This window comes from Salvelinus sp. IW2-2015, linkage group LG5 (assembly GCF_002910315.2).
Source record: "Salvelinus sp. IW2-2015 linkage group LG5, ASM291031v2, whole genome shotgun sequence".
Classification (NCBI taxonomy): domain Eukaryota; kingdom Metazoa; phylum Chordata; class Actinopteri; order Salmoniformes; family Salmonidae; genus Salvelinus; species Salvelinus sp. IW2-2015.
In genome coordinates, this window is record NC_036844.1 from 27,458,548 (window position 1) to 27,483,968 (window position 25,421).

The following is a 25,421-nucleotide window of genomic DNA, read 5'->3' on the forward strand; positions in this document are numbered from 1 at the left end:
CAGTGTTGAATCATTATTGGCTGGATTGAGGCTATAACTGCTACCGTGAACTCTCTGACTCTCCTCCCCGTCAGGGTACCTCTGTGTTCACACCCTCTCTCATTTATGGCTGAATTTCCCTCTTAAAAGCAGTGTCTTCTTTTTCGTTTAACTCTCCTCCCTGTTGGGTCAGAGAGCTACCATGGTGTTGTTATAAAGGGAGAGAGGGAGGCCCTATGCAGTATAACCATCCCACTGAATATGGGATGTTGGATGTGGTAATGYAATGTAAACAAGTAGCCTCCTCGCAGCGTATGTTCTTTATCTTGGGATTGTAATGTTTTAATAGTTTGCATTTCAGACAGCCAAGGGCACTTTAACAAGTCATAATACATACTGTAAAAATGGGTAAGACCTCCTTTGACAACATACAGTGTCTATGAAATCTGTTGTTATGATATGTAAACAAGTTTGTAAGCAAGCTATTGCAGCTGGCCTCCATGATAGTGCCTCCACCATGGATCAGCTGTGGAGTGGAAGCCTTCTATGTCCCGCAGACAGGATGGTGGTCCCTCATGGAGCAAATGGATTCACAGCTGTGCAATGTCCTTGGGGAGGAGAGAGAAAGAGAGAGAAAGAGAGGTTTATTTCAATTTCAACATTAAATAGTATCAATAGCACTTAATGCTGAATTATTTGACACGACATACATAAATACACAAGAAAACCATCAACACAATAAAATATACAACTTATGAGAGGGGGGGGGGCGTAAAGAGAGAGACCAAGAAAGAGAGGGGGGGGGGCAGAGAGAGAAGGGGAGTGGGAGAGAGACAGAGATAGGGCCAGGGAGATGAACAGAGGGACAAGAGAGGGGGGGGGGGGGGGCAGAAAGGGGGGAGTGCAGAAAGAGCAAGAAAGTGGGATTTAAAGTGAAAGAATGGGAGAAAAACATTCAAATGCTTAACTGCAGTTAAAGCAGAGGTATTTTTGACTGCTTTGCTGATCACTAATTTCTTATATGGCCACCCGCACTGCTTCTTGACACACTGCTCGCTTAACTAGTGACCGCGACAGTGCGCATGCGCCCAGCCCGCCACAGGAGTCACTAGAGCACGATGGGGCAAGGACATCCTTGCCGACCAAACCCTCCTCTAACCCGGACGACGCTGGGCCAATTGTGCGCAACCTCATGGGTCTCCCAGTCGCGGCCGGCTGCGACACAGACCGGGATCGAACCCGGGTCTGTAGTGACGCTTCAAGGGATGCAATGCAGTGCCTTAGACCGCTGCGCCACTCTGGAGGCCCAGTGAAATTCACTTCAAATAATGGCAGTCTTCTGGGTGTGTGTTGTATTGTCTGTGTACTTGTAGTCTGTCCAGTATCCCCCTTCTTCCCCCATCCTCCTCATCCCCCATCTCTCCCATACCCCCCTCGGGAGCTGCACGGATGAACAAGCTCATTCTACTCGCTGGCTGTTCCCCATGCATGACTGATGTTCGGTTGGATATCCTTGACTGATTCCTGTTCTGCGGTGAGGAAGTGTGTCAGAGCACAGCCATCCCCCCCAGCACCCCATAGATTTAAGCACCATCATGACCACCATAATCCTCAAGACTCTCCAGATACTGGGGGGGCTTGTCCACTTGGCAGCATCCCCTCCCTTGAGGCCCAGCTGTAGACACATACCCTGCTAAGATGGTGTGTCTATCCTCCTCTGCCCTCTGCATAGGGAATACTGTTTGGATACTGTATACGGTATAATCTATTTTTCATTTTATTTATTTCTCACTGGGGTCCTTGAGGAGTATCATTCAAGGTGCTGTGGAAATGGACCTCTTACAGTCTGTTAGAGCTCCAGTGTCTCGTGTCAGTTTTTCTGTTACTGTTTCCACTCAGTTTGAAAAACAGACAGTTGGCTGTGCCGATTACAACCCTTTTCACCTGAAATCACTTAGGATTAGCTCTGATTTCTCTGAGCACTCCTCTGACACGGAGCATAAAAACAACTGCAGTCTCAGTGGCCAATGAACCTCAGAAAACTAAAGATCAATAAATGGGCAAGAAGAGGAAGAGGGCTATTTTGGCTATTTTCTGGCTATTTTCATGTTCTCTTTTCATATTTCCCCCTTTACATGAAAAACCGGCAGACGGAATATACTGTAGGCGCTGGTTAGTTGTGTGTTTGGACCAAGAGCAACATCTTCTGGTGAGATTTGATAGTAGTGAGCACTGAACACAGAAAAATGACAGATGATACCATTCTGATGAACAAATCTCCCAAAAAGAACATGAGAGAAAAATTTGCCAAACTTTATTTTAAGGGTATCTAATAAACCATTAAAAAATATTTTATAAATTCTGTGTCCACCATTTATTACTCATTCCTCCCGCATTTATAAACCATTTACTAATCATTAGTAAAGTATTTTTGCAGTCCCTAATCTAAAGTGAGCCCTAGTTATACTTTATAAATATTTTATAAATGTTGTGAGTGACCAGTGTAATTTCTCACAATAAGATGGGCATGGCTTTGGTAGACAATCCATTAGTACCACTACCTGGAAAAAGAATAAGCACACAACAGAGGATCTTTAAGGAAATATACAGTACCAGTCAAAAGTTTGGACACCTACTCATTCAATGGTTTTTCTTTATTTTTTACTATTTTCTACATTGTAGAATAATAGTGAAGACGTCAGAACTATGAAATAACACATATGGAATCATGTAGTAACCAAAGAAGTGTTAAACAAATAAAAAACATATTTTAGATTTCAGCTTTGCACACTCTTGGCATTCTCTCAACCAGCTTCATCTGGAATGCTTTTCCAACTGTCTCGAAGGAGTTCCCACATATGCTGAGCACTTGTTGGCTGCTTTTCCTTCACTCTGCAGTCCAACTCATCCCGAACCATCTCAATTGGGTTGAGGTCGGGGGATTGTGGAGGCCAGGTCATCTGATGCAGCACTCCATCACTCTCCTTCTTGGTCAAATAGCCCTTACACAGCCTGGAGGTGTGTTGGGTCATTGTCCTGTTGAAAAACAAATGATAGTCCCACTAAGCGCAAACCAGATGGGATAGTGTATCGCTGCAGAATGCTGTGGTAGCCATGCTGGTTAAGTGTGCCTTGAATTCTAAATAAATCACAGACAGTGTCACCAGCGAAGCACCCCCACACCATCACACCTCCTCCTCCATGCTTCACGGTGGGAACTACACATGCAGAGATCATCCGTTCACCTAATCTGCGTCTCACAAAGACACAGCGGTTGGAACCAAAAATCTCAAATTTGGACTCATCAGACGAAAGGACAGATTTCCACCAGTCTAATGTTCATTGCTCGGGTTTCTTGGTGTCCTTTAGTAGTGGTCTCTTTGCAGCAATTCAACCATGAATGCCTAATTAACACCGTTTCCTCTGAACAGTTGATGTTGAGATGTGTCTGTTACTTGAACTCCGAAGCATTTCTTTGGGCTGCGATTTCTGAGGCTGGAAACTCTAATGAACTTATTCTCTGCAGCAGAGGTAACTCTGGGTCTTCTAATTCCTGTGGCAGTCCTCATGAGAGCCAGTTTCATCATAGCGCTTGATGGTTTTTGCGACTGCACTTGAAGAAACTTTCAAAGTTCTTTAAATTTTACGTATTGACTGACCTTCATGTCTTAAAGTAATGATGGACTGTCATTTCTCTTTGCTTATTTGAGTTGTTCTTGACATAATATGGACTTGGTATTTTACCAAATGGGGCTATCTTCTGAATACCACAACTACCTTGTCATAACACAACTGATTGGCTCAAACGCATTAAGAGGGAAAGAAATTCCACAAATGAACTTTTAACAAGGCACACCTGTTAATTGAAATGCATTCCAGGTGACTACCTCATGAAGCTGGTTGAAAGATTGCCAAGCTTGTGCAAAGCTGTCAACAAGGCAAAGGGTGGCTACTTTGAAGAATCTCAAATATAAAATATATTTTGATTTGTTTAACACTTTTTTGGTTACTACATGATTCCATATGTGTTATTTTATAGTTTTGATGTCTTCACTATTATTCTACAATGTAGAAAATAGTAAAAATAAAGAAAAGCCCTTGAATGAGTAGGTATATCCAAACCTTTGACTGGTACTATATATAAATATGTGAATAACTAGCTTACTAACATTTACAAATCTAGGAGTAATGATTAATAAATGGTGAACACACAATTTATAAATGCCTTCTAAATGGTTTATTAGGTACCCTTAAAATAAAGTGTTACCAAAAATTCCCACTTGCAAATCCTGTCCATATGTTTTACATCATTCAACATGAAAAAACAAGCAAGTGTTGTTTCTTGAAAAGCAAGCGTTGTTTTTTAAAATACCATCTGTTTGTTGGACATAATAACCGTTGTATGAGCWATGGCCAGCAATAAGAGCAAGACTTTTTCATCAAAACTGAAAAATGAGCTGTCATCAGTAGGGGTCATACTATTAGTTATAGCCAGCACACAGCTCTGCTTCAAATGACCCCTCACCATACACTGGAACTTCTAATGTAATCAGAATGATGTAATCCCCTGACCAATGCCGCCCTTATTCTGATGTAATTCCTGTTCTAGAGCCGAAATGCTTGTTTAGGTTCCATCTCTGAAGAATGACACAAGCAATACATATTCACGAATTGGGGGTGGGAAGGAACATCAAGGTGATTTCCACGTAGAGTGGAGAAACATCATCAAATAGGGCACTGACAGCTGTCAGTGTAGCTAGCTAGCACGCTAACCTTATCTAGCTAGCTAATGTTATCTGTTGTTGCAGGGTTTTTTAAACTACACTGTATTCAAAAGAGCTAGGCTTTGGCTGGTTCTGCAGCTGGAGTTGTCATAAACATTTAGGGAAAACCAGTATCTTTGACTTTGCCATCTATTGTTATCCCCAAAGTGTTAACATTTTCCATAAATTGCGGCCTCGAATCCGCAATAGAAATAGTAATACGATGAAGCTCCGGGAATATGGATAACTATTGAAAGATTTAGAGACATGTGCTTTTCAACATTGTAATGGACAGGTGCAACCTTCAGTAGGTAGGCTGCTGGGAGTATTCGGCTGCGATACAGCGAAGCCAAATCAGCCCCTGATTTGGGAAGTAAAATGATAGGCTACATGACTTTGCTCATGATGCACGCTGCAAATGATGTACCAAGGGTTGCGTAGGTTACTTTCTAAATGTCATTTCGTTACAGTTACTACTTACCTCTCCAAAATTGTAATCAGTAACAGTAATGTTCCTTTGGATTACCCAAACTCAGGATTAGTGATTTTTCCAATAGAATCCTATAGGGTTCTTACAGTCCTATAGGATTTTGTGTCACTATCAGAATCCTATTGAAATCCTATTGGAATCCTTTTTTCCTATTGGAAATAAAAAAGTAATCATTGAATCCTATAGGATTCTTGCAGTTCTATAGGATTTTGTATCACCTGTATCAGAATCCTATTGGGCTGATTTTTTTCCTATTGGTAATCAAAAGTAATCATATTGGACCCTGTATGATTCTCGCAATCCTATAGTATTTTGGAACACCTCTATCAGAATCCTTTTGGAATCCTATTGGACTACTTTTTTGGGGGACCCACCTGCTCACACCCTCCTCTCCAGTTCCCGGATCACTCTCCGCCACATGGCCTCAAACTGCATCAATTTGTTTCTCGCCGTCGCCCACTCAATTTCAACATTTAGATAATAAAGCAATTTACCTTTCCATTATGTTATCAGATTTTGGAACCAGTTCTATTGGACTCCTATGGGATTATATCCTATATGATTAAATCTTATAGTATTCTATAAGATTCCAATTCAATAATCAAATAGAAAAATCCTATCAGATTGTGGAACCAGTCCTATTGGACACCTATGGGATTCTATCCTATAGGATTCCAATACACAAATCCTATCAGATTTTGGAACCAGTCCTATTGGACTCCTATAGGATTAATCTTGAGAGGAAAAAATACTATAGGAGTCCAATAGGACTGGTTCCKAAATCTGATAGGAATCATATAGGATAGTCTTCCAAATCTGATAGGATTTTCTATTGGATTAAAAAAAAAAAAAATGTAATCCTATAGGATTTTTTGACTAGGGATGCTTTGGGCACTACCGAAAAGTGCTATTTGCATGTGAAAATGTAATAACATAGGCCTATGCTGCATTTGCTATAAGCATATTGTTTATGTTTTTGTTGGTGACACTTTGATATCTCTATAATTTGCAGCTGCTTAAGTCTATCAAAAGTGTGTGAGTTTGATCATGTGTCCATTAGGCCTATGGAGAACAAAAATAAAATAACAGTATGGAGCACAATACCATGGAGGAGTTTAGAAGAAGGGAGGAAATCCCTCAAACCTTTATTCCATAGGCTGGGATCCGCACTATGCAGCTGTTGAAAGAGCCCATTTTTTACTTGATGTCCACTTGTCGCAAAAACAATAATTGATAGGCAGCTCAAACTTCTTAAATTCCAACATTATTGGGTTAAAATACACATATACAATTGTGAACAGCCATCCACAACAACCACAATCCGTAATGCGCAAATAGCTAAATGAGAGAGCAGCAGTGTGATTCACATGAATACCCTATGTAGATATCAATAAAAAGTTATATCCATGTAGGCTACAACACTGCTTTCGTCCTTACCTCAAAGCGTTTATTCAAGTTGGATAATCTTTGGAGCCCAACAGCAGTCACACCATTTGAAAACATAGCTTTGACTGTAGCCTACAAAAGCATATTCCTGCCCTTTTCCCGTGGTCTCTGACTTGTGGTCAGACTTTCATGTGGAAAAACTTAAACTTGTGTCTTTTTTCAATGCTGATCTGAATGTCATAGAAAAAAAGTAAAAGTGATGCTAGAGGTATTCATCTAGTTTTTCAAACGTATCTGTAATCTGATTACAATAGTTTTGCTGGTAATGTAACAGATTACAGTTTGGGTTTTTGTAATCAGATACTCCCGAACCCTGCATGTAACAACACCCTGAGTGCATCTGACACGAAACACCAATACAAATTTAACATCAGCACAACAAAATAGATAAACAAGTTCCTTGAGTTTTCATTATGGGAAAAGGCACCTGTGGCTTCTAGATGCACAAATAGCATGCAGTGTAACAAAACGTTAGTGGTCAAAGACAATTCTTGGGGCAACGGGGGGAGTTGGGTTGAAAAATGCAATTATATCACGCCATTATACCATTTATAAAATGGTTAGATACTTTAAGGTTTCATGCTTGTTTCTTCCAAAACGAGGAAGAATTTTGAGTTTTGGTACAAAGATTCCCAGTGGAAAATCAGTCTGTCAGAGCGCGACGAAGAGGCGCACCTGCTAATTTTACTTTTCTATTGAACATACTTCTTTCCGTATGAAATATTATAGTTTATTTACATTTTAGGGCACCTGAGGATTAAATATAAACGTAGTTTGACTTGTTTGAACAAAGTTTAGCGGTAGCTTTTTGGATTCCTTTGTCTGCATGTTGAACTAGTGGATTACTGAAATCGATGGCGCCAACTAAACAAACATTTTGGGATATAAAGAAGGATTTTATCTAACAAAACGACCATTCATGTTGTAGCTAGGACCCTTGGGATTGCAAACAGAGAAAGATTTTCAAAGTAAGTGATTTATTTATTTAATCGCTTTGTGATTTTATGAAGCCTGTGCTGGTTAAAAAATATGTTGATGTGGGGCGCCGTCCTCAAACAACCTCATGGTATGCTTTCGCTGTAAAGCCTATTGTAAATTGGACAATGCAGTTAGATTAACAAGAATTTAAGCTTTTAAACGATATAAGATACTTGCATGTTCATAAATGTTTAATATTACGATTATTTATTTGAATTGCGCGCCCTCCAATTTCACCGGATGTTGTCGACAGGTGTCACGCACGGGCCTTAGTTATCTTTGTTCTCTTTATTATTTTAGTTAGGTCAGGGTGTGACATGGGGGATGCAGGTGTTTTTGTTATTGTCTAGGGCACATATGTCAGAGTCAAGGCCCGCGGGCCACATCCGGCCCGCGAGAAGGTTTTTTACGGCCCCTGGGATGATCTTGATTTATTATTAGAACCGGCCCGCAGACCGCAGCAAGCCGGCAGCCCGCAGATCTTTTACACGCACCAATACTACATTTCCCACAATGCAACGGTGACGCACCGAGCAGTAGGCTGCTTCATTTCAATATTTATTGGCACAGCAGTCGTCAGCATCACAGTAAAATTAACTTTCAGATACCCATCAAAAATGGCAAAACGGAAGTGGACACTGAGAACGCGGGGTTTCAAACAAGGTGGGAGTCGGAGTATATGTTCACGGAGGTAGCTGGAAACCTGTGTCTTTCTGTGTGGAGAAAGTGTGGGTACTGAAAGAGTATAATCGAGACGACATTATGAAACGAAACACGGCGGACAAAAACAGAATATGGACATGGAACAAAGGCTACAAAAGGCAGAGGAATTTAAAACGAGGCCCTCAAATCTCGAACAGGCTCTGTTCAAAAAAGCCAAATCACAAAGCCAGGCTGCTGTCAAGGCCAGTTTTATTTTGCAGAAGAGATCGCTAAATCAGCCCGCCATTTACGGAGGGGATTTCATCAAAAACTGCATGATTAAAGTTTGTGACGAAGTTTGCCCAGAAAAAAGGCAACTCTTTTAAATGTGAGTCTGAGCAGAAACACCATTTTCCGAGAGAGAGTAGACCAGTTGTCCATCAATCTAAAAGAGCAGCTTGTGAAAAAGGGAAAAGATTTCATTGCATATTCCTTGCTGTGGATGAGAGCACCGACATTTCTGACAATGCCCAGTTGTCAATTTTCATCCGCGGAGTACTCCATGCCTAAGCGTGACAGAGGAGTTTTTGGCTTTACGTCCTATGCATGCACAACTACGCGGGCATGATTTGTATGAAGAGGTTTTCAGTAGTTCAATTAGTTCACTAGACTATATGCGTCATTTTAAAAAATTTTCAATAACATTCGAACAGTCCGGCCCTCGGCTGTAGCTAAATTTTTATATTGGCCCTCGTCCATTTGACTTTGACACCCTGGTCTAGGCATGGGTTCAAACTCTGGCCGCGGGGTAATTATATTGGCCCGCGAGACAATACCAAATTACTACTAGAGCTGGCCCGCCGTATTATACAGCGCATTCACCGCTAATACTACGAATCCCATAATGCTCTGCTGTTGTTTTCGCGCGCCAATCAGGACAGGACCCAGAAACGCCCTCTCCTCTGTGACAGTAGTCATAGCAACATAGACGCTACAACTGTCAGCGCGCTATCCCTTCCCAAAAATGGCGAAAAGAAAGGCAGAAAACAGGAGCTTTCTGGACAAGTGGGAGGCAGAATATCTGTTTACATATGTAAAAGACAAACCTGTTTGTCTTGTTTGTGGAGTCAACGTGGCTGTAAGTAAGGAGTACAACATTAGACGACACTATGAAACAAAAACCATGACAAATACAAGGACCTGGACATGACTCAAAGGAGCCAGAAAGTAGAGGAGATGAAAAGAAGTTTGGTTTCACAACAGAATATGTTCAAAAAAGCCACATCAAAGTGAGGCTGCTGTAAAGGCTAGTTATATAGTGGCAGCAGAGATCGCAAAATCAGCCCGGCCCTTTAATGAGGGAGAGTTCGTGAAAAAGTGCATGATGAAAGTTTGTGACCTCGTATGCCCAGAGAAAAAGCAAGCATTTTCAAACGTGAGCCTGAGCAGGAACACAGTAGCTGATCGCACATGTGATCTTGCCACCAATCTGTATGACCAGCTGATGGAAAAGGGAAAAGATTTCAGATGCTCTCCATGTTCGGCAGCACTTATCTATGCGAGCAACTTTTCTCTTCGATGAAGATGACCAAAACAACTCACAGGAGACGTCTGACTGATGAACACCTTCGCTCGATACTGAGGATTTCTTCAGCTCAGAGCCTGAGCCCAGACATTGAGGAACTAGCATCCAAGAAGAGATGCCAGGTATCTGGCTTGGGCACATCAGATTAGATCAGTGTGCAATAATTAACGTTTTCTTTGTGCACTTTTTCTTGCTACAAGGCATGGGCTTGAATGGTTGATTGATTTATTATCATTTTATTTGTAAAATTATTAGCCAGTGGAAAAAGTTTATTTTGGTATTTAAATCAGAAGGCTGCAAATAGAAAAGAGGCATACGATTTTTATTTAKATTTTATTTATTTAATAAATGAATGCCATTGATGTGTTTTTTCATTTGAAATTCGATTTTGCATGTCTCCACTATTAAATTATATATTGTGTGGTAATAAGCGATGCTTGTTCCATATTCAATGTTAAAGCAAAACTTGTTTATTAAAAGGTTTATTTGTTCAATGTTGGCCCGCGACTTTGTTCAGGTTTTACTTTTTGGCCTACTGGGTATTTGAGTTTGACACTCCTGGTCTAGGGGGTTTTGTATGTCTATGGGTGTTTGCTAATCTAGGTGTGATGTATGTCTATGGTTGCCTAGATTGGTTCTCAATTAGAGGCAGCTGTCTATCGTTGTCTCTGATTGGGAACCATATTTAAGCAGCCATATTCATTGGGTAGTTCGTGGGTTATTGTCTATATGTAGTCTTTGTGTCAGCACTAGTTTTCATTAGCTTCACGTTCGTCGTTTATTGTTTTTGTATAGTTTGTCAAGTGTTCTTCATTTTCGTCTTCATTAAACATAGAAGAATGTATTCAAACCACGCTGCGCTTTGGTCCGCTTCTTACGACGATCGTGACAACAGGTGTCCCGCTAGCATATTTTTTTTTGTTTWAAAAARAACGTGCCCAACGTAAACGGACATTTTCTCTGGCCCAGATCGTAGAATATGCATATAATTTACAGATTAGGATAGAAAACACTCCAAAGTTTCCAAAACTGTCAAAATATTGTCTGTGAGTATAACAATACTTATTCTGCATTCAAAAACCTGAGAAAATGTAACCCGGAAGTGATAAAAAAAAATGTTTTATCTGTGTTTCCTGGCCCGCCTATCCTCCATTTAAAGGGGTATCAACCAGATTCCTTTTCCAATGGCTTCCTCAGGCTGTGACCAGGCTTTAGACATAATTTCAGGCTTTTATTTTGAAAAATGAACGAGTTTTTTCAAAACTAGTCAAGTGTCCTCCGAGTGAGTTCCTGCGCGTGCGAGAGGAGCTCCCCATTTTCCGTTTGTCTCTTATTGAATAGGTAATGGTCCGGTTGAAATATTATCGATTATGTTTGTTAAAAACAACCTGAGGATTGATTATAAAAAAACATTTGACATGTTTCTACGACCATTAAGGATACTTTTTGGAATATGTCGAACGGAACACGGCTTTGATTTTCTGAGCATAATGTGCTACCCAAATGGCGGTTTTTGGTGATAAAAGTAATATTTATCGAACAAAAATAACATTTGTTGTGTAACTGGGAGTCTCGTGAGTGGAAACATCCAAAGATGATCAAAGGTAAGCGATTAATTTCATTGCTTTTCTGACTTTCGTGACCAAGTTAACCAAGCTAATATAAGGCTAGCTTGTTGTAGCACTGAAAGCTACACTCACAAAAGCTTGGATTTCTTTCGCTGTAAAGTATATTTTCAAAATCTGACACGATAGGTGGATTAACAACAAGCTAAGCTGTGTTTTGGTATATTTCACTTGTGATTGCATGATTATAAATATTTTTTGTAATATTTTTGCATTTGGCGCCCTGCAATTCTAGCGGTTGTGTAGGAAAGTGATCCCGTAAAAGGGATCCGTAGCTGAAAGAAAGACTGTTGACATCTAGTGGAAGCCATAAGAATTGCAATCTGGGAGCTAGAATTGCATAGAACCCAGAGCTTTCCATTATAAGAGCCTGGAACCTAAAAAAAAATAGATTTTCGCCTACCATATCAATTGTGTTATAGTCTGATACATTATTTTAACATTTCTACGAACTTCAAAGTGACTCAGGTAGCCAAGGGGACACAAAGCTGTTTGGCTTAGCTCAGTCGTGAAGAAGAAGAACTTGGCAGCTCTTTCTGATTAATAAACAATGCCATGCTGGTGGGTGGTAACATTTAAAAAAAAATAAAACCAGGGCTGAAACAAAACGTCATCTGAAAAGTATTTGCATGTAATCTTATAAGGAAACATACGGCATTGACACGGATTTCTACGAATGTCCCACTTTGGATTTTCCACTTCAAGCCAAAGACAGTGCCTTCAGAAAGTATTCACACCCCTTGACTTTTTCCAAATGTTGTTGTGTTACTGGCCTACACACAATACCACCTAATGTCAAAGTGGAATTATGTTTTTAGACATTTTTACAAATTAACTACAAATTAAAAGCTGAAATGTCTCGAGTCAATAAGTATTCAAACCCTTTCTAATGGCAAGCCTAAATAAGTTCAGGAGTAAACATTTACTTATCAAGTAACAGAATAAGTTTCATTTACTCACTCTGTGGGCAATAATAGTGATTAACATGATATTTGAATGACTACCTCATACATACAACTATCTGTAAGGTCCCTCAGTCGAGGAGTGAATTTCAAACACAGATTTAACCGCAAAGACCAGGGAGGTTTTCTAATGCCTCACAAAGAAGGGCACCTATTGGTAAATGGGTACAAATATGAATAAAAGCAAACATTGACTATTCCTTTGTAGTGGATGGTGTATCAATACAACCAGTCACATTAAAGATACAGGCGTCCTTCCTAACTGAGTTATCGGAGAGGAAGGAAACCGCTCAGGGATTTCACCATGAGGCCAATGGTGACTTTAAAACAGTTACAGAATTGAATGGCTGTTATAGGAGAAAGACAACATTGAATGTTCCTGAGTGGCTTAGTTACAGTTTTGACTTAAATCGGCTTGAAAATCTAGTGCAAGACTTAAAAATGTCTGTCTAGCAATGATCAAATCAAATTGTATTTGTTCGCGTACACATATTTAGCAGATGTTATTGCGGGTGTAGCGAAATGCTTGTGTTCCTAGCTCCAGCAGTGCAGTAATATCTAACAATTCACAAGAATACATACAGATCTAGAAGTAAAAGGATGTACTTGAGAAATATACTGTATGAATATTAGGACGAGCAATGTCGGAGTCCGGAGTATAAATATATACAGTTGAAGTCGGAAGTTTACATACACCTTAGCCAAATACATTTAAACAAAAAAATTTCACAATTCCTGACATTTAATCCTAGTAAGAATTCCCTGTCTTAGGTCAGTTAGGATCACCACTTTATTTTAAAACTTCTCTGATCTACCCATCCCGGTATCGGGATAATTGTCATCAGCAACGCTGAATAGCATAGRGCCACAGTCAAATAATATTACAAAAAAATATTCATATTCATGAAATCACAAGTGCAATATTGCAAAACACAGCTTAACCTTTTGTTAATCCACCTGTCGTCTCAAATTTTGAAATTATGCTTTACAGCGAAAGCAATACAAGCGTTTGTGTAAGTTTATCGATCACTCGACAAAACATTAAGTACACTTAGCATCAGGTAACTTGGTCACGAAAATCAGAAAAGCAATCAAATTATTCGTTTACCTTTGATGATCTTCGGATGTTTTCACTCACGAGACTCCCAGTTAGACAACAAATGTTCCTTTTGTTCCATAAAGATTATTTTTATATCCAAATACCTCCGTTTGTTTGGCGCGTTATGCTCAGAAATCCACAGGAAAGAGCGGTCACGACAACGCAGACGAAAATTCCAAATAATATCCATAATGTCCACAGAAACATGTCAAACGTTTTTTATAATCAATCCTCAGGTTGTTTTTCAAATATATATTTGATAATATATCAACCGGGAGTGTTGGTTTTTCAATAGGACCGGGAGAAACAATGGCCGCCTTTCTCTGTTGCGSAAAACTCACTCTGAGAGCCCCCACCTATCCACTTACACAATGTGATCGTTCTCGCTCATTTAAAAAAATAAAAGCCTGAAACTATGTCTAAAGACTGTTGACGCCTTAGGGAAGCCATAGAAAAAGGAATCTGGTTGATATCCCTTTAAATGGATGATAGGCATGCATAAGAACAGAGAGGTTTCAAAAAAAGAGGCACTTCCTGATTGGATTTTCCTCAGGTTTTCACCTGCAATATCAGTTCTGTTAAACTCACAGACAATATTAAGACAGTTTTGGAAACTTTAGAGTGTTTTCTATCCTAATCTMACAATTATATGCATATTCTAGTTTCGGGGGCTGAGAAATAGGCAGTTTCAAATGGGTACGTTTTTTAGCCAAAAACGAAAATACTGCCCCCTATAGTTAAGACGTTTTAACTTAATGAATGTGAAATGTCAGAATAATAGTAGAGAGAATTATTTCTTTCAGCTTTTAATTCTTTCATCACATTCCCAGTGGGTCAGAAGTTTACATACACTCAATTCTGAAAAACAGAGTTTAAATGTATTTGGCTAAGGTGTATGAAAACTTCCGACTTCAACTGTACATTTGAAATGAGTAAAACAGTATGTTAACATTATTAAAGTGACCAGTGATTCCATGTCTATGTACATAGGGCAGCAGCCTCGATGGTGCAGGTTTGAGTAACCGGTTGGTATCCGGCTAATGACAGTGACTAAATTCAGGACAGGGTACTTGGTGGAGGCCGGCTAGTGATGGGTAAAGGCCAACAGTTTTATGGCCTTTAGATAGAAGCTGTTTTTCAGTCTCACGATCCCAGCTTTGATGCACATTTACTGACCTCGCCATCTGGATGATAGCGGGGTGAACAGGCTGTGGCTTGGGTGGTTGATGTCCTTGTTGGTGATCTTTTTGGCCTTCCTGTGACATCAGGTGCTGTAGGTGTCCTGGAGGGCAGGCAGTGTGCCCCCAGTGATGCGGTTGTGGGCGGTAAAGTTGCCGTACCAGGCAGTGATACAGCCCGACAGAATGCTCTCAATGGTGCATCTGTAAAAGTTTGTGAGGGTCTTACACGCCAAGACAAATTTCTTCAGGGTCCTGAGGTTGAAGAGGCACTGTCGCGCCTTCTTCACCACACTGTCTGTGTGGGTGGACCATTTCAGGTTGTCAGTGATATGTACGCCGAGAAACTTGAAGCTTTTCACATTCTCCACTGTGACCCTGTCGGGGGCTGAGCATGCACCCTTGTGGAGCCCCTGTGTTGAAGATCAGCATAGTGGAGATGTTGTTTCCTACCTTCACCACTTGGGGACGGCCCGTTCGGAAGTCCACAACCCAGTTGCACAGGGCGGGGTTCAGACCCAGGTCCCCAAGCTTAATGTTGAGCTTGGAGGGTACTATGGTGTTGAAAGCTGAGCTGTAGTCAATGTACATCATTCTGACATAGGTATTCCTCTTGTCCAGGTGGGATAGGGCAGTATGCAGTGTGATGGCGATTGCATGGTGTGGATCTATTGGTGCGGTATGCAAATTGAAGTGGGTCTAGGGTGTCAGGTAAGGTGGAGGTGATATGATCCTTAACTAGCCTCTCAAAGCACTTCATGATGACAGAAGTGAGTGCCAAGGGGCAATAGTGATTTAGTTCAGTTACCTTTGCTTTCTTGGGTACAGGAACAAGGGTGGACATATTGAAGTAAGTGGGGACAACAGACTAGGATAGGGAAAGATTGAATATGTCCATAAACACTCCAGTCAGCTGGTCTGCACATGCTCTGAGGACGTGGCTAGGGATGCCATCTGGGTAGGCAGCCTTGCGAGGGTTAACACGCTTAAATATCTTACTCACGTCGGCCACAGAGATAGAGAGCCCAAAGTCCTTGGGAGCGGCCCGCGTCGGTGGCACTGTGTTATTCTCAAAGCGGGCGAAGAAAGGGTTTAGCTTGTCCGGCAGCAAGATGTCGGTGTCCGCAACGTTGCTGGTTTTCCCTTTGTAATCCGTGATTGTCTGGAGTCCCTGCCACAGACTTCTCGTGTCTGAGCCGTTGAATTGCGACTCCACTTTGTCTCTGTACTGACGTTTTGCCTGTTTGGTTGCCTTACGGAGGGAATAACTGCACTGTTTTGTATTCAACCGTATTCCCAATCACCTTGCCATGGTTAAATGCGGTGGTTCGCGGTTTCGGTTTTGTGCGAATGCTGCCATCTATCCACGGTTTTTGGTTTGGTTAGGTTTTAATAGTCACAATGGGAACAACATCCCCTTCCTGATGAACTCACAGTGTATACGTCAATGTTATTTTGAGAGTTATAGTAGCCCAGAACATATCCCAGTCCGCGTGATCAAAACAATCTTGAAGGATGGATTCCGATTGGTCAGACCATAGTTGAATAGACCTTAGCATACCTACTTTCTGTTTGAGTTTCTGCCTATAGGAATAGAGGAGCAGAATGGAGTTGTGATCTGATTTTCTGAAGGGAGGACAAAGCTTGAAGAAGTTTTTAAATAATAATGTGAAAATATTGTACAATCCAGGTGTGCAAAGCTCTTAAAGACTTACCCAGAAAAACACAGCTGTAATCGCTGCCAAAAGTTATTCTAATTCTAAGTGATTCTATTCTGTATTGACTCAGGGGTGTGAATACTTATGTAAATTAGATATGTATGTATTTAATTTTCAATACATTACCAAACATTTTTTTAAATATATGTTTTCACTTTGTCATTATGGGGTATTGTGTGTATATGGGTGAGAGAAATAAATACATTTAATCAATTTTGAATTCATACTGTAACACAACAAAATGTTGAATAAGTCAAGGGGTATGAATACTATCTGAAGGCACTGTGTATCCTACTTTGACTAAAAGTATAACTTATTGACTTAAATCGTTGTGAAAAATCATGGGGAAGCTTTGGGCATCGTCTTTAAGTTATAAAAAATAAATTACAAATGTGCTGTTGTGGTACTTTAAAGATATGTTGTTTACAGAGGAGGCTGGTGGGAGGAGCTATAGGAGGACGGGCTCATTGTAATGGCTGGAATGGAATTAATGAAAAGGTATCAAACACATCAAAGATATGAAAACTATTTATTCCATTCCAGCCATTACAATAAGCCCCGTCCTCCCACCAGCCTCCTCTGGTTGTTTATCAATCAATATTAAATTACTCTCACATCCTGACATTCTTAGTTGGCAACCTCAATCACCTGCACCATTTGTCAATAATAGTTGTATGTATGCCTGTCATACATGCAGTACCTTCAACTTTACACCACTGCATACCACAGATCAATAATACCTTGCTTGAATAATACATTAAAGCTGCTGCATGATGGTGTTGTCCCTTAGTTCCCTACAATGGCACCTTTCCTCCAGGGTGGTCTTGACCTGCAAGTCTGTAACAACTGTAGCACCCCCGGGGGTAGCAGGTTTGTTATGGCATAAACCAGAGTCAAGGCCCTCTATCCTGCTGAACAAGCTGCAGTGCTAGCACATAGCTGAGAGGTCCCAACTTTTTATCGAGGTAGTGTCGGGGGTCACTAATGTGGAATCCCTTCTGGGGTCTTTTCTCAAAGATTCCCAGTCCCACACCGTCTACACAGAGCTAAAAGCTCCACACGACTCTCTCAAATATTAAATCAAATCACAGGTCACATGTCACCAATCACTCACAGCCTCTAAGTGATGAGCTTAGCAACTCTGTGTTCTTTTCCATTTTGATGAATATACTCCCCTGCATATTTATTTGGACAGTAAAGCTTTTAATTTGGCTGTACACTCCAGCATTTTGGATTTGAACTCAAATGTTTTATATGAGGTGACAGTACAGAATGTCACCTTTTATTTGAGGGTATTTACATACATATCTGTTTTACCGTTTAGAAATGAAAGCACTTCATGAATCTAGTCCCCCCATTTGAAGGTGTCACAAGTATTTGGACAAATTCACTTAGACTATTAAATTAGGTCAAAAGTTTTGTATTTGGTCCCATATTTCTAGCACGCAATCACTACATCAAGCTTGTGACTCTACAAACGTGTTGCATGAATTTTATTTTTTTGGTTGTGTTTTGGATTATGTTGTGCCCAATGTAAATGAATGGTACATCATTTATTGTATTTTGGAGTCACTTTTATTGTAAATAAAATATAATATGTTTTGGAACCCTTCTACATTCGTTCTACATGGGGTGGAGATACATTTTTGCAGTTTTAAAGCACATTTCCTGCAATTCATGACTTACACCATGGAGGTCAGGGCCCTTGGGCATGTGCCTTGCGTGCCCGTTCGGTATTCGGCCATGATAACTACAAGTTTGCTGGCTAGACTAACTACCAATCTAAAAATTGTTAGCTCACATGGCTAATTGAGTGACTGTCAGTGACTGACATAACAAGAGAAAAACTACTGGTCCACAGACAAATTTCTAAATTGCACCTGATGTACTCCACTATTCTTACTTTTAGTAGTAAATTGAACGACTGCTTATGTCGCTTATGCCTAGGACCAGCCCTAATGTGACAACAGGAGGTGGGAGCTTCATGGAGAAGGCTAGTCTGTCCTCATTACCAGTTTAATACAGCAGAATGGAAAGCCATTCTCCCCTGGCCGCCAGTAGCTTCTGGGGATGGCAAGATCCACCCGTCTGTAAAACTTGTCTCCGCCACACTGCAGGACACAGAGAGAGCTACATAAATTCTATCCGTGCTTGGCTGTGTGGCTGCAGGCTGCTGCTCCGCATCAGAGCACCTCAGTCTGTGCTAACTGGGTTACACTGAAAACAGGCCCTTTTCCAGGAAGTCCCACCCAGCCAAGGGGGTGAGGCGACCGTGGGTGAAATTACTGCAGATGCAGCCCCTTGGTTATTATTAATGAGAGGACAGGAAGAGATGTCAGGAGAGAGTGAAGGCACATTGGTACATGAAAACCCATTCATGCACCTCAACACAACAGAGCCACATTAATCCTCCTAGTCATATACAGTATCTTATCTAGCAAGGTACACCATTTCAAGCCTCATTGACAAGAYACCATTTTTCACAAGAGACTATAACATTTTCTGGGAAAACGTGGTATCATTGCAACTGCCTATATCTGAATGGTGTCCTGATTTTTACTGGACTGACTGACTGTTGACACAAGAGAGTAGAGGACAGAAAGCATTTAACCCGTTTTAACTCCTTTTTACCTCACTCCCCTACCAATCTATCTTCCTCACTTGAGAGACCTTTAAATCAAGATGAGAAGCCCAATGGAGTGTATCTGAGCCAATCTCCTGCCTTGTGACAGGGTATCTATGGATGTATGAGGGGGACGGCCTTCTCGCAGGCCTTCCTCTCAGATTGATGGTTCCCGCTCCCATAGTTTAAATCTCTACAATCGCCATAGTTCTTGTCATGAGTCGACACATAAAGACTCGCTGTCAGGGTGGCCAAGTCTACAAGCAGGTGACAGCCCCTTACAGATGACAGCATTGGAACACATCAGAAGAGAGTTCATGGTTACACCTACATTTATCGCAGTAACATACCTTAAATTGTGGGAAAATTGTATACTGTCTATGCAAAGGTCCTCTGTAATCACTGTACACTGAGTTTTTTCCACATTAAACAATTTCATAATTATGTTACTGCTGTCCATGAATACCAGCAAATGTGTAACTCTGCTATCATTTCATGCTTATGTAGCCATAATAACAGGCTTATGGAGGGTACCAAATAAAACTCTGCTCTTGGAATCAGAGAAAATGTGAATGTGTGCATGTGTTCATGTGAGAACTAACATGCGTACACGTGGTTGCTAGAGCGTGTGTGAATGGAGTTGGATTGCACATAAATTGAGGCACTTAAAGGTCCAATGCAGTCGTTTTTATCTCAATATCAAATCATTTCTGGTTAACAATTTAATTGCGTTACTGTGATTATTTTCAATAAAAATGGTCAAAAAGACCAACAACAAAAAATCTCAGCAAAAAGCAATTTTTCAAGCAAGAATTTTGCTAGGACTGCCTGGAAGTGCTCTGAGTAGGGAGGTGAAAAGTGAAAAGTCACTTTTAGGTTTGGAAATCTCTTTCTTATTGGTCTATTAACTACTTTACCACCTGGTGATGTCATTCCACCAAAACAGGCAGAAATTTCAGAGGGCCTTTTCAGACAGTAATTACACAAAGGGTCATTATGATAATTTTCACAATTTCACAGTATTATTCAAATCAAATCAAATTGTATTTGTCACATGTGCCGATTATCTTACAGTGAAATGCTTACTTAACCAACAATGCAGTTTTAAGAAAATATCTCTTACCTTTAGGGGGAAAGAAAAATAAATAATATAAGAGCAGCAGTAAATAACAATAGCGGGGCTGTATACAGAGGTACCGGTACAGAGTCAATGTGTCAATGTGCAGGGGCACCGGTGTCCAGGTAACTGTGGTAATTATGTACATGACGGTAGGGTTATGCTATTATGGCTAAAGTGGCTATTGCATAGATAATAACAGAGAGTAGCAGCAGCGTATGGCGGGGTGCAAATAATCTGGGTAGCCATTTGATTAGCTGTTCAGGTGTCTTATGGCTTGGGGGTAGAAGCTGTTTAGAAGCCTCTTGGACCTAGACTTGGCGCTCTGGTACCGCTTGCCGTGCGGTAGCAGAGAGAACAGTTTATGACTAGGGTGGCTGGAGTATTTGACAATTTGTAGGGCCTTCCTCTGACACCGACTGGTGTAGAGGTCCCGGATGGCAGGAAGCTTGGCCCCAGTGATGTACTGGGCCATATGCACCACCCTCTGTAGTGACTTGCAGTCGGAGGCCGAGCAGTTGCCATACCAGGCAGTGATGTAACCAGTCAGGATGCTCTCGATGGTGCAGCTGTGAAACCTTTTGAGGATCTGAGGACCCATGCCAAATCTTTTCAGTCTCCTGAGAGGGAATAGGTTTTGTCGTGCCCTCTTCACGACTGTCTTGGTGTGCTTGGACCATGTTAGTTTGTTGGTGAAATGGGAGCCAAGGAACTTGAAGCTCTCAACCTGTTCCACTACAGCCCCGTCAATGAGAATGGGGGCGTGCTCGGTCCTCCTTTTCCTGTAGTCCACAATCATCTCCTTTGTCTTGATCACATTGAGGGAGAGGTGGTTGTCCTTGCACCCCATGGTCAGGTCTCTGACCTCCTCCCTATAGGCTGTCTCACTGTTGTCGGTGATCAGGCCTACTTAATGATGGTGTTGGAGTTGTGCCTGGCCGTGCAGTCATGAGTGAACAGGGAGTACAGGAGGGGACTGAGCACGCACCCCTGAGGGTCCCCCATGTTGAGGATCAGCGTGGCGGATGTGTTGTTACCTACCCTTACCACCTGGGGGCGGCCCGTCAGGAAGTCCAGGATCCAGTTTCAGAGGGAGCTGTTTAGTCCCAGGGTCCTTAGCTTAGTGATGAGCTTTGAGGGCACTATGGTGTTGAACGCTGAGCTGTAGTCAATGAATAGCATTCTCACATAGGTGTTCCTTTTGTCCAGGTGGGAAAGGACAGTGTGAAGTGCAATAGAGATTGCATCATCTGTGGGTCTGTTGGTGCGGTGTACAAATTGGAGCGCATCTAGGGTTTCTGGGATAATAGTGTTGATGTGAGCCATGACCAGTCTTTCAAAGCATTTCATGGCTACAGACGTGAGTGCTACGGGTCGGTAGTCATTTAGGCAGGTTACCTTAGTGTTCTTGGGCACAGAGACTATGGTGGTCTGCTTGAAACATGTTGGTTTTACAAACTCAGATAGGGAGAGGTTGAAAATGTCAGGGAAGACACTTGCCAGTTGGTCAGCGCATGCTTGGAGTACACGTCCTGGTAATCCGTCTGGCCCAGCGGCCTTGTGAATGTTGACGTGTTTAAAGGTCTTACTCACATCGGCTGCGGAGAGCGTGATCACACAGTCATCCGGAACAGCTAATGCTCTCATGCATGTTTCAGTGTTACTTGCCTCGAAGCGTGCATAGAAGTTATTTAGCTCGTCTGGTATGCTTGTGTCARTGGGCAGCTCTCGGGTGCACTTCCCTTTGTAGTCTGTAGTAGTTTGCAAGCCCTTCCACATACGACGAGCGTCGAAGCCGGTGTAGTACAATTCAATCTTAGTCCTGTATTGACGCTTTACCTGTTTGATGGTTCGTCAGAGAGCATAGCGGGATTTCTTATAAGCTTCCGGGTTAGAGTCCCACTCCTTGAAAGCGGCAGCTCTACCCTTTAGCTCAGTGCGAATGTTGCATGTAATCCATGGCTTCTGGTTGGGGTATGTACGTACAGTCACTGTGGGGARGACGTCCTCAATGCACTTATTGATGAAGCTAGTGACTGATGGGTTGTACTCCTCYATGCCATCGGAAGAATCCAAGAACATTTTCCAGTCTGTGCTATCAAAACAGTCCTGTAGTTTAGCATCTGCTTCATCTGACCACTTTTTTATAGACCGAGGGAGAGCTTTGTAAGCGTCTCTGTGTGTGGAGTAAAGGTGGTCTAGAATTATTTTCCCTCTGGTTGCACATTTAACATGCTGATAGAAATTCGGTAAAACTGATTTATGTTTCCCTGCATTAAAGTCACCGGCAACTAGGAGCGCCGCCTCTGGATGAACGTTTTCCTCTTTGCTTATGGCGGAACACAGCTCATTTAGTGCGGTTTTAGTGCCAACCTTGCTCTATGGTGGTATGTAGACAGCTACGAAAAATACAGATGAAGACTCTCTAGGTAGATAGTGTGGTCTACAGCTTATCATTAGATACTCTACCTCGGGCGAGCAAAACTTTGAGACTTCCCTAGATATCGTGCACCAGCTGATGTTTACATAAATGCATAGGCCCCCGCCCCGTGTCTTACCAGAGGCTGCTGCTCTGTTTGCCGATAGAGTGTATAACCCGCCAGCTGTATGTTCTTGATGTCGTCTTTCAGCCAAGACTCGGTGAAACATAAGATATTACAGTTTTGAATGTCTCGTTGGTAGGATATACYTGCTATCAGTTCGTCCCATTTATTTTCCAGCGATTGATCGTTAGCTAGCAGAACGGAGGGCAAGAGCAGATTAGCCACTTGTCATCTGATCCTTGCAAGGCACCCTGATCTTTTGCCTCGAAATCTCAGTTTCCTTCTCCAGCGAATRACGGGGATCAGGGCCTGGTCGGGTGTCTGCAGTAAATCCCTCGCGTCCGACTCTTTGAAGAACTCCTTGTCCAATTTGAGGTGAATAATCCCAGTTCTGATGTCCAGAAGCTTTTTTTGGTCATAAGAGATGGTAGCAGCAACATTATGAACAAAACAAGTTACGAACAACGCGAAAAAACTAAAAAAATAGCATGATTGGTTGAGAGCCGATAAGACGGCAGCCCTACCCACCGGGGCAATCATATTTCAACCTCTTAGTGTGAAAATATATATAAAACACAGGAAAATTGAGTTTTTTGACTGCACTAGACAGCTAAATAACAGCTAGCAAACCAAATAGCAGAAGTCAGCAGAGAAATGGAGGGAAAGTGTGGAGAAACTACAGAAAAGGTTTCCACAGCCACCAGAGGGACTCTAGGGAGCAGTGAGGGAAAAAAGGTACCATCTGATCTGGGTCCCTAGCCACTGCCTCTAACTTCTCCCTCTGATTGCAGACTGGGTCTGGAACAGCCATTAGAACAGATATCAGACACAAATATGAACAGTTTGTACTTTCATGTGAATGTGGGCAAAAAGCCAGTTTGGGGCAGTTTTGGGAGATACGTATGTGGGGGGGATCCAACTGTACTTGTTCTATTTCTGTTCTCTTCCTCTCTTTTCTGGCATAATTGTTGCAATTGGGAATTCCTGTTGGAAGCCATGTACAACATGTTGCTTTTTAGAGTATTCCTTATTTCTCTGTAAGACACAATCTATAAATGTCATACTGGTATTGAGGGAATCCAGGGGAAATGTTTCACCAGTAAAACCTTAACATGAAACATTTAAGAGTGGGTGTAGATACTGTATATCATAGGAGTATATGGAATTTGGCAATTATGTCTCTGTGTACTAACAGATACCAATAGACTTCCAGTCACTGAGCTAGTTAGCATTGGCCCCCGAAACGACATCTAATTTCCTTCATACTGGACAAAGAGACATAAAAATGGTATCCACGAGTTCATCTGACTCTGGGGAAGTTGATAAAGGGCCTCATTGCCAAAATCCCGAAGTATCCCTTCAAGGTCAAAGAGGTTCAATGGTTTGTCTGATTGGACAGGTGTTATTAATAATTCTAATTATACATGGAGGGTGGCAGAGGGGCTTGGCTGGGAACGATGGAGTGTGGAAGTGGAGCATCATGCTGCAGCAGCTCATACAGCCCAGGTCTCTTTCTGTCTCATCCCTGCTGCCTCCTGGGGAGCAGACGGAGGGAACCAGGGACAGGCCGTTCCGCTATATTGACTTTAATTTGTTGAAAGTGCCTGATACAGCAAAACATATTTTATTTACTTGCTTGGTAAAGCCCCATCCATCAAATAAACCACTGAACCTGAGAATAGCCTGCCAGACGCTACTCAAATCTCTCCCGTCCCATTTCTTTTTTTCCCCATGAGTCACCTTTTTGTCTCTTTTGTCTTCAAGGAGAGGCTTTTGGACAACAGGAAAGAGAGTATGACAAGCAGCTCTAATTCCTCATTTTACATGCAGACATCATTGGTGATATAGCATTCTCTCTGTTATTAGACTATAACCATTAGGTATCGACATTTGGATATAAATATATATTCCACAATGACACATAATTTAGGTGAACAAGAACGTTGCACCCTAGACGATTACATCCAAGTTTGCATACCATAGCATGTGCCATTACATTTTTACCCCACTCTCTTCCCTGGCCCAAATAGAGAAATGGCATCCCCACAAATGAAGCTACAATTCTGACCCTGGGACCTCCATTGATTGTGTTTGGTATTGACAACAGAGGCTGAGGGAGATCCGGCCGGCGTGGGGAATACTGTTTCTCCTGGGTCTGTGGTATGATCTCCTTAACTGCGGCTCAGTGAAGCGGCCGCCATATCGAACAAGGCCAAACACTCCCTTTCTGTCGATACAAACACAGGGCTGACTGAGGCACGGGAGGGAGAGTTAGGGAGGGAGTGCCCTGTTGACACACCGATGGACCTGTAGAGCTGCACAGTTAATGGTTCTGAATCAATCTCTCTGTAGAACAGTTATGTGGCTTAACCTGTCTTTTGCAAACAAACACATTTGTCATGTAAGGAACAATTAGGATCAGACACACCCGAGACTGTCCGCCTAATATTGTTCTGCTGGATTTCACTGTATTCCAGGTTAACCAGGTGTTAGGGATATTCCATTTAGTAAAAAATCTTATGAGGACATCATTTCTTTCAGAAGTATTTCTTTGCAAAGAGATTTTAACCATTCAATCTACCCACTGGGCACACCACGTCATTTCATTGTGGAAATGTGGGTCATTTTTGTTTGAGACATTGACCAATGAGATTTCAACCTTTATTCACCCAC

General features: G+C 41.7%; 1 protein-coding gene across 1 annotated transcript in view; it reads right to left on the bottom strand.

Moving 5' to 3' along the window:
- Positions 1–292: 292 nt before the first annotated feature.
- Positions 293–25,421, bottom strand: part of LOC111964149 (lys-63-specific deubiquitinase BRCC36) — a 50,614-nt gene continuing 25,485 nt past the window's right edge. The window contains exon 9 of the mRNA XM_070443641.1: positions 293–587. The gene's annotated coding sequence lies outside the window, so the exon portion shown is untranslated. The remainder of the gene's footprint in view (positions 588–25,421) is intronic.